This window comes from Ascaphus truei, chromosome 5 (assembly GCF_040206685.1).
Source record: "Ascaphus truei isolate aAscTru1 chromosome 5, aAscTru1.hap1, whole genome shotgun sequence".
Lineage (NCBI taxonomy): Eukaryota > Metazoa > Chordata > Amphibia > Anura > Ascaphidae > Ascaphus > Ascaphus truei.
The window spans coordinates 233,735,976-233,744,273 of NC_134487.1; the positions used below are offsets into that span (position 1 = coordinate 233,735,976).

The following is an 8,298-nucleotide window of genomic DNA, read 5'->3' on the forward strand; positions in this document are numbered from 1 at the left end:
AGCTCCTGATGAAAAAACATGTTTTCCTCCCTCTGCCTCTCCTGTAGCATGTGATTTACCCTTCACAAAAACTCCTGCTGTAAGAGGTGTTTTTCCTGATGTACCCGCATGGTTAAATGCACCTAGCCCTGTTTCTAAGGTTCCTGCCATGAAGATACCCCCAGGTTCTGTTATGCCTATTGTTGTTCCCCAATTTTTCCCTTCAGAGACAAGCGCAACTTCCTCTGATTCTACTGACGCATCTACTCTGCCCCTTGCTGTTTCACAGATATCCACTTCAGAGACTAGCGCAATGCCTTCTGACTCAATCAAAATACCTAGTTTGGCTCTTGCTGTTTCTCAAGGTGCATTTTTTACAGTGCACTTGTTGATTCCCTTATATTTTTGTTTGACTGGTTTTTCTTTGTTCTACTTGGCAACAAGTAGAATTGCTGTTTAACTGAATTGGCCGGCTTCGCCTTCCAATCAGTATTAAACCAGATCAAAATAGGCTGTTTCTCAAGGACTCACTTCAGTGACCGGTGTACCTTTTTCGATTCCCCGTGCTCGGTCTAGGGTAGCCGCTGCTGTCACTCAGCCATGCATTTCTGGAACAAACAGACGCCTCACTGACTCTCCTGCACGTCCTGTTATAACCATGGATGATCCTAAGATTCTCACAGTAAAGCATCATCCTTCCCTCCCTATCCCCCCCACAGTACCTCATGTTACCTCTGAATCTGGGATTCCCACTCCTCAGCAAATACTGTTTCCCAGTGACTCCTCCACAGTATTTGAGGTACCCGTTTCTAACTGCATGACTGCTACTGCAAATTTAGGATTATCCCTCATGGAACTTTCTGTACTACCCCATGTGTTCTCTCTGGATTTCACGTTGTCATCATTAAAGACTGCAATGCTCCTATTGGACTTCCTTGCCTTGCCTGTAGTGCCCGTCCCTGCTTCTTGTGCTCTCACTCTGAACACGGGCATGCTTCTCTCTGCTTTTTCCTTCGTGCCTACTGCGTTCTATGTAGATGCCCAGACATCGGACCTGATGTTCTCTAAACCTCACCTACCTAGGGGTGCTGACCCCCTATTGATTGCAGTGCCACTGCTTTTCCGTTTGAAAAAAGCGCTCATTGACAAATGCCCCCGGCGCAGTTCTACAACTATACACAGAGGGTTCAGAAATAATTCCATGTCGCCGAGACCTCTGTGGGATCCTATCTCTGCTCGTCCGGAGGCTTCGCGTGAAGGGGGGGGGGGTAATGTCAGGAATCCACTCCTGGCTTTGGCTGGAGCCCTTCCATCCGGAGCTTTGCAGGTTCCAGACAATCCATTCCCTGCTTCTGCAATCACCTGCCTCCTGTGCAGCTCTGGCCTGATTGGCCTCCTGTGCTATTTAGTGCCTGCCCCGCCCTCAGGAAGTTGCTGGACATAGACTTTGCAATCCAAGTTGCAAGTAACTGTGCATGTCACAGACTCCGTGTTTGGCCTGCTGGGCTCCTTGTGCCTTGTATCCTGCTTCTAGTCCCCGGCATCCCAAGGCCTTCTTGCATAGCAGCCCCGGCGCTGCTGTCCTTGTTCCTGGCAGACTTCGCCTTCGCCGCGCTGTAGCGGCTACGCTGGTTTCCCCAGCGTTTCCTGTGGCGTGTCTGCACCTCTGGTTCCTGCTTCCTCCAAGTGGAGGTACTCCTGGCCTTTTCCTGACGCACTGCAGCACCTTTGCTGAAGCATCTCAATGCAGTGGCTTCTCTCAAGGCTCTTGCCTCCTGTGCTGAAGTACCTTCACCCAAGATTTCCTGTTGATGACCTCGGCTTGTTTCCTCGACCACCGCTCCTGTGCCGCCTGCCTTGACCCCTGCCTGGATAACGTTAACCCTACCTTCTCCAATCCTGACCTGGCTATGTCTGATTATGGAATCCGCACTCCGGACCTGACTCCGTGGCCTAAGGTCAGTGTTTATACAGTATATCCCCACCTCAGCCCTGCGGTCCGGTACCAGTTTGTGGCAAGCACGTATGTTACACCTTTCTGCCTCTGAGCATGTACCCAGTGAGTTGCTACAGCAACCTCTGAGATTCTACTCAGAATGGGCTATTCTGCCCTCCCCCCTGTCTTTGATCAAAGATAGTCTGTCCCAAGACTATTCCTTTTACCCACATTGCTCCTCACTTCCTTTTCCACCCTGGAGACAGTGAGTACAGCACCCATCTCTGTTACTCTCTGTTACTCTCCTATGGCAAGCCATCTCTTTCTACCTGTTTCTAACTACAAATCACTACTACACACCTTCCACAAGTGCCTGTATTTACTGCTGCTTTTCCAATAAAGTGAAGGAAATATTATAGGACTTGGAGTGATTTGGAAAGGGAACTGAGTTAATGCTATCTGGGGCAGTTCACACATCACACGTGACCCTGGCTTCAGAATAGAGTTTTTGATTCCCTGATATTTTGGGGATTCATCTCCTATACAACATATGCATCAGATGTCTATTTACTCACTCCATTTGATGCCCATTCACCCACTCACTCCATGTGATGCCCATTCACTCACTCCATGTGATGCATACTCACTCCATGTGCTGCCCACTCACTCAATGTGATGCCCATCCCCTTATTCACTGCATGTGATGTCCATTCCCTCATTCACTCCATGTGATGTCCACCCATTCCATGTGATGCCCACTCACTTGCATATGCTGCCTATTAATTCACTTCATGTGATACCTGCTCACTTCTACATGTAATGCCTACTCACTCATTGCACTCACCCACTCAATTTAATAAATAAATAAAAAATCTTGGAAATTTATTTGGCAGCTATAATTTAACAAAGAGCTAAAGGGGCTTAACAACAATTAAAGATTACAATATCACAATTGTATTCATCTACCTGCTCTTGTTTCCACTTTGCGCTCCGCTAGACTCATAACCTGGTCACACACGCTGTCACGTTTTGTGCTCGCCACAAACTGGGACCGGGCCGTGGGGCTGAGGTGGGGTAGTATAATCACCGACCGTAGTCCGCGCAGACTGATCCGGAGTGCGAAATCCATAGTCGTACATAGCAGGGTCAGGATTGGAGAAGGCAGCATCGTCGTTATTCAAGCAGAAGTTCGGCAACAGGTATACAGAAGTTCCCCGCTTCAGCTTAGGAGCGTGAGTGCGGGAGTGGCCTCTGTGTGAGGAGCAGCCTCTGCCCATGATGCCGGTCTCAGCAGGGGGAGACAGCAGGCTGGCCGAAGTACACCGCAGGGCAGCGTCGGGAAAACCAACGCTTCAGCATCAACGACCAAAGCATGCCTCTGCGTGGAGAAAATCAGCAGGCCTCAGGAAACTCAGGAAGTCAGGCCTCTGCATAGAAGCGTAGCAGCAGGCCTCAGGATACAGGGAGCTGAAGTTACGCTGGAGATCCACCGCTTCAGCACCGGAACCAGGACACGGCCTCTGCAATGGAGAGCAGCAGGCCCCAGGAACCAGGAACTAGGAACATGAACTAGGAACATGAACATGAAAACAGCAACAAGGTGGCCAAGACTGGTGGCTGTGGCAAACACAGTGAACATTCAAGAAGGATTATGCTCGGCAGAGAAGCATTGTGGGAAAGCTGTATTTAAAGGTCAGCGAACCAATAGCAGAAGGGGCGTGTGACAGCATTGCTCTAATGACTGAACCCAGGCTGGGCTGCAGTAATAGCTTGCACAGCTGCAGTAGATATCATGGGGAGTGTTCCAGGACTGCACAGGTCTGTAAGGCAAGGTAAGCAGTAAACTGAGGTGTGGATTCCTTACACACGCATGCTCTGTTCCTGCACTCGCTCCTGAATGCCTCTGGAGGAAATTTTATACTCTTGCAGACTTCCTTCACTACAAATATATCCTATCCTGTTTAAGCTCTGCCCTCTCCCAGGTTAAACAAACCTACTTTTCTTCACTGATCAATACCCTCAAGTCTGACCCATGCAGACTCTTCTCTGTCTTTGACTCTCTACTCAGATCACCGTCTGTTACCAGTCTTTCTTCCTCTATTTCACCTCGGGACTTTGCTGACTATTTCAAGACAAATGTGTATTCCATTCACCAAGGCACCCCCTCTGTATCCTCCTCATATTCTACACGTCTTCCTAACTCTCCTCCTGCCTTCCTCAACTCCTTTTCCTCTGTCACAGAGCAGGATTCTCTCGTTTGCTCCATTTTCTCACCACCTATTCTCTCCTAAATCCTCTACAATCCGACTTCCGCACTGCTCATTCCACTGAAACAGACCTCACTAAAATAACGAATGACTTCCATGCTGCCAAAGACAAAGGCCATTACAGTCTTCTCATACTACTCAACCTCTCTGCAGCTTTTGATACTGTGGACTACTCTCTTCTCCTTCACATTCTCCATACTCTTGGTATCCATAACAAAGCTCTATCCTGGATTTGCTCTTACCTCTCCCATAGTATTCAGTATCTCGTTTGCCAACACCTCCTCCTCTATCGATTTCCTTGTGGGGGTACCTCAGGGGTCTGTCCTGGGACCTCTTCTCTTTTCTCTTTACACTTTCCCCGCTGACTCAAACTGAACATATCAAAGACGGAGCTCTTCATACTTCCTCCCAAGCCTGGCGCTACTGCCCCCTTCTACATTACGGTTGGCAGTACGATCATACAGGAATAAGAAACAGAAATAGACTGCCCGGCTTCCATGGTACAGTGCCACAGCACCACCCAGTGGTGAATAAATTAAATTAAACAAGCAAATGCAAATAAGGAAAATATGCAAAATAAATAAATAAAAGTAAAGAAAATAAAATATAAAATCAAAGGACCACTCAACCTCATAGGGGAAAGCCACAAGCCTCCAAAGAACCAAAAACGCGTTTTTAGTACGATCATACACCCAGTATCACAAGCACGTTGCCTTGGTGTCACCTTTGACCCCCCCCTCACGTTTTCCTCTCACATTCACAATGTAGCTAAAACCTGTAGTTTTTTCCTCCATAACATTGTTAAGACGCCCTTTCCTCTGTCGCTCTACTGCAAGCATGTCAAACTCGCGGGCCGCATGCGGCCCACAATGAACATATTTGCGGCCCAGCTCGCCAATATTTAACTTGCGCTGTGCGCTTTCTCCAAAGGAAAAAAACCTCCCCCCTCTCCCGATTGCCTGCCGCGTGTTGGCATGCTGCCAGAATTTTTTTGGCCCGGAGCCAGCTCTATCCGAGCTTGCACAGTACCTGCCTTGCTTCCCCCTTGCCCTCCTGCTCCGATTTCCTGTGTGTGTCTGTCTGTGTGTCTGTGTGAGTGTGTGTCTTAGTGTGTTGTGAGTGTGTCTGAGAGAGAGAGTGTGTCTGAGAGAGAGAGTGTGTCTGAGAGAGAGAGAGTGTGTCTGAGAGAGAGAGAGAGTGTGTCTGAGAGAGAGAGAGAGAGAGAGAGTGTGTCTGAGAGAGAGAGTGTGTCTGAGAGAGAGAGAGAGAGTGTGTCTGAGAGAGAGAGAGAGAGTGTGTCTGAGAGAGAGAGAGAGTGTGTCTGAGAGAGAGAGAGAGTGTGTCTGAGAGAGAGAGAGTGTGTCTGAGAGAGAGAGAGAGTGTGTCTGAGAGAGAGAGAGAGTGTGTCTGAGAGAGAGAGAGAGAGTGTGTCTGAGAGAGAGAGAGTGTGTCTGAGAGAGAGAGTGTGTCTGAGAGAGAGAGAGAGAGTGTGTCTGAGAGAGAGAGAGAGTGTGTCTGAGAGAGAGAGAGAGTGTCTGAGAGAGAGAGAGAGTGTCTGAGAGAGAGAGAGAGAGTGTGTCAGAGAGAGAGTGTGTCTGAGAGAGAGAGAGAGTGTGTCTGAGAGAGAGAGAGAGAGTGTGTCTGAGAGAGAGAGTGTGTCTGAGAGAGAGAGAGAGTGTGTCTGAGAGAGAGAGTGTGTCTGAGAGAGAGAGTGTGTCTGAGAGAGAGAGAGTGTCTGAGAGAGAGAGAGTGTCTGAGAGAGAGAGAGTGTCAGAGAGAGAGAGAGAGAGAGAGAGTGTCAGGGAGAGGGAGAGAGTGTCAGGGAGAGAGTGTCAGGGAGAGGGAGAGAGTGTCAGGGAGAGGGACAGTCAGGGAGAGGGACAGTCAGTCAGTGAGGGAGAGTCGGGGAGAGGGAGAGTCGGGGAGAGGGAGAGTCGGGGAGAGGGAGAGTCGGGGAGAGGGAGAGTCGGGGAGAGTGAGTCGGGGAGAGGGAGAGTGTCAGGGAGAGGGAGAGTGTCAGGGAGAGGGAGAGTGTCAGGGAGAGTGTCAGGGAGAGTGTCAGGGAGAGGGAGAATGTCAGGGAGAGTGTCAGGGAGAGGGAGAGTGTCAGGGAGAGTGTCAGGGAGAGGGAGAGTGTCAGGGAGAGGGAGAGTGTCAGGGAGAGGGAGAGTGTCAGGGAGAGGGAGAGTGTCAGGGAGAGGGAGAGTGTCAGGGAGAGGGAGAGTGTCAGGGAGAGGGAGAGTGTCAGGGAGAGGGATAGTGTCAGGGAGAGAGAGAGTGTCAGGGAGAGGGAAAGTCAGAGATGCCAAGAGTCAGGAAGAAAACATTAATTTTATCGTTTTTTTTTTTACTGTACTTTTCTAAATAAACCTACGTTTCTTTGAAAATAGAAGTTTTTTTGTGGCCCACATAAACTTAAACCTTGTTTATTTGGCCCGTGTTAGCCTTTGAGTTTGACATGCTTGCTCTACTGCTAAAACTCTTGACACAGGCCTTCATTCTCTCCCATTTCGACTATTGTAACCTTTAACTGTCCGGCCTTCCTACTTCTCATCTGTGTCCCCTACAATCTATCCTAAATGCTGCTGCTAGAATAATGTTACGATCTCCTAAATCTGTCTCAGTGTCTTTCCTGCTGAAATCCCTCTCCTGGCTTCCTATTAAATCCCGTATTACTTACAAAATTCTCCTCCTCTCATTTAAGGCTATTCACTCTTCTGCCCCTCCTGACATCCCAGCCCTAATTTCTCGCTATATACCTCCTCAACTCTAGCTTTCTGTTCAAGGATGGCTTGTGTCTACCCCTTTTTGTATCACAAGCCCTCTCCTGCCTAAAACCTTTCTCATTCACTGCCCCACACCTCTGGAATGCCCTTCTCTTCCATATCCGTCTGGCACCCTCTCCTTCGACCTTTAGGACCTTTCTTAAAACACACCTCTTTAACGAAGCATATGGGTAGCTCCGCTGGCTGATACTATACATCTGATATGCACTGACCTTGGCCCCTTGCAAACGCACTTACCAGAACACCCTCTGTAAGTTCTCCCCACTTACCACTTGGCGACAAAACGCATAGGAGATTTTTGCATGTAGTAAACAAAGTACTTTATATTTTTTAATAAACCGGGTTCCCGTGCTATTTCCGGTGTTGGATATCCTGATTTCTGCTACTCCGTAATCTTCTTCTATTTTTTACGCACTATAGGAATTGAACCTGAAGTGCTTTATAGACACACTCTGTATACAATGTCCTACATCAGAAAATAAATCCGCAGTGATGTCAGAAACAGGACATTCACGTCTTTTTTACAGCATGGGAACCTAGGGATCCCCCTGGAGCTGAACCGCAGTTCACGAGATACTTACCAGTAAAGTTACCAATGTCTCTGCCCTGCCAGGTAAAACAAATCTCACAGCTCCAGCGAGCCACTAGGAATCAGCAACATTATCCGTTGCGGCTTCCTATTGGAAGGCCATTTAACTCTGCCGAAGAAACCAGGAAGTGATGTTGGTAACTTCACTGGCAAATATTTTGGGAACCAGAGGGTCCCGGAGCTGAAAATAATGTAATTACGCTGCGGAGGAGCCCAGGTTCTAATCCTGTAAACAAAAGGGTAGTCAAAATGGTGGGATTGCTGCTTTAAGCCTTTCCCTGCTGCAGAAATTCATAGCAGCAAACATTTATTTACAGGAAATTACAGTGTATTTGTATCGTATTAGTCACAGACGTGTTTTAGAACAAGGTACCCTTAATCTTAGCAATTAGATTGTGAGCTCTTCAGGGGAGGGCATTGCCCCTATAAAATCCCGTGAACAGCACTGTGTATAAATACACAAAGGTACGTTGTGACTGCATTGCGATGGGATGAGGTAGTACCACAACTTGATCACACAAATCCTACTTTTTTAAATATTTTTTTTTTAAATAAAAAGTAATTTGTATATAAAATAATCTCCATCCCTTTTTTTTTAAATGGGGTTCAGAAATATTGACCCCCTCAAAGGAAATTATTGTCTTCTTAAACTAGGCACAGTTCAAATGCTTTTATTTAAAGCAGGGCTGCCGTTTTTACTGATTTAATCAGCTTTTCACGATCTGGAGGGGCACAAAACAC

General features: G+C 47.8%; 1 protein-coding gene across 1 annotated transcript in view; it reads right to left on the reverse strand.

The window, feature by feature from the left end:
- LOC142495784 (caspase-7-like) overlaps positions 1-4,591 on the reverse strand; it is a 66,609-nt gene extending 62,018 nt beyond the window's left edge. Inside the window, exon 1 of the mRNA XM_075601735.1 lies at positions 4,425-4,591. The gene's annotated coding sequence lies outside the window, so the exon portion shown is untranslated. The remainder of the gene's footprint in view (positions 1-4,424) is intronic.
- Between the last annotated feature and the right edge of the window lie 3,707 nt (positions 4,592-8,298).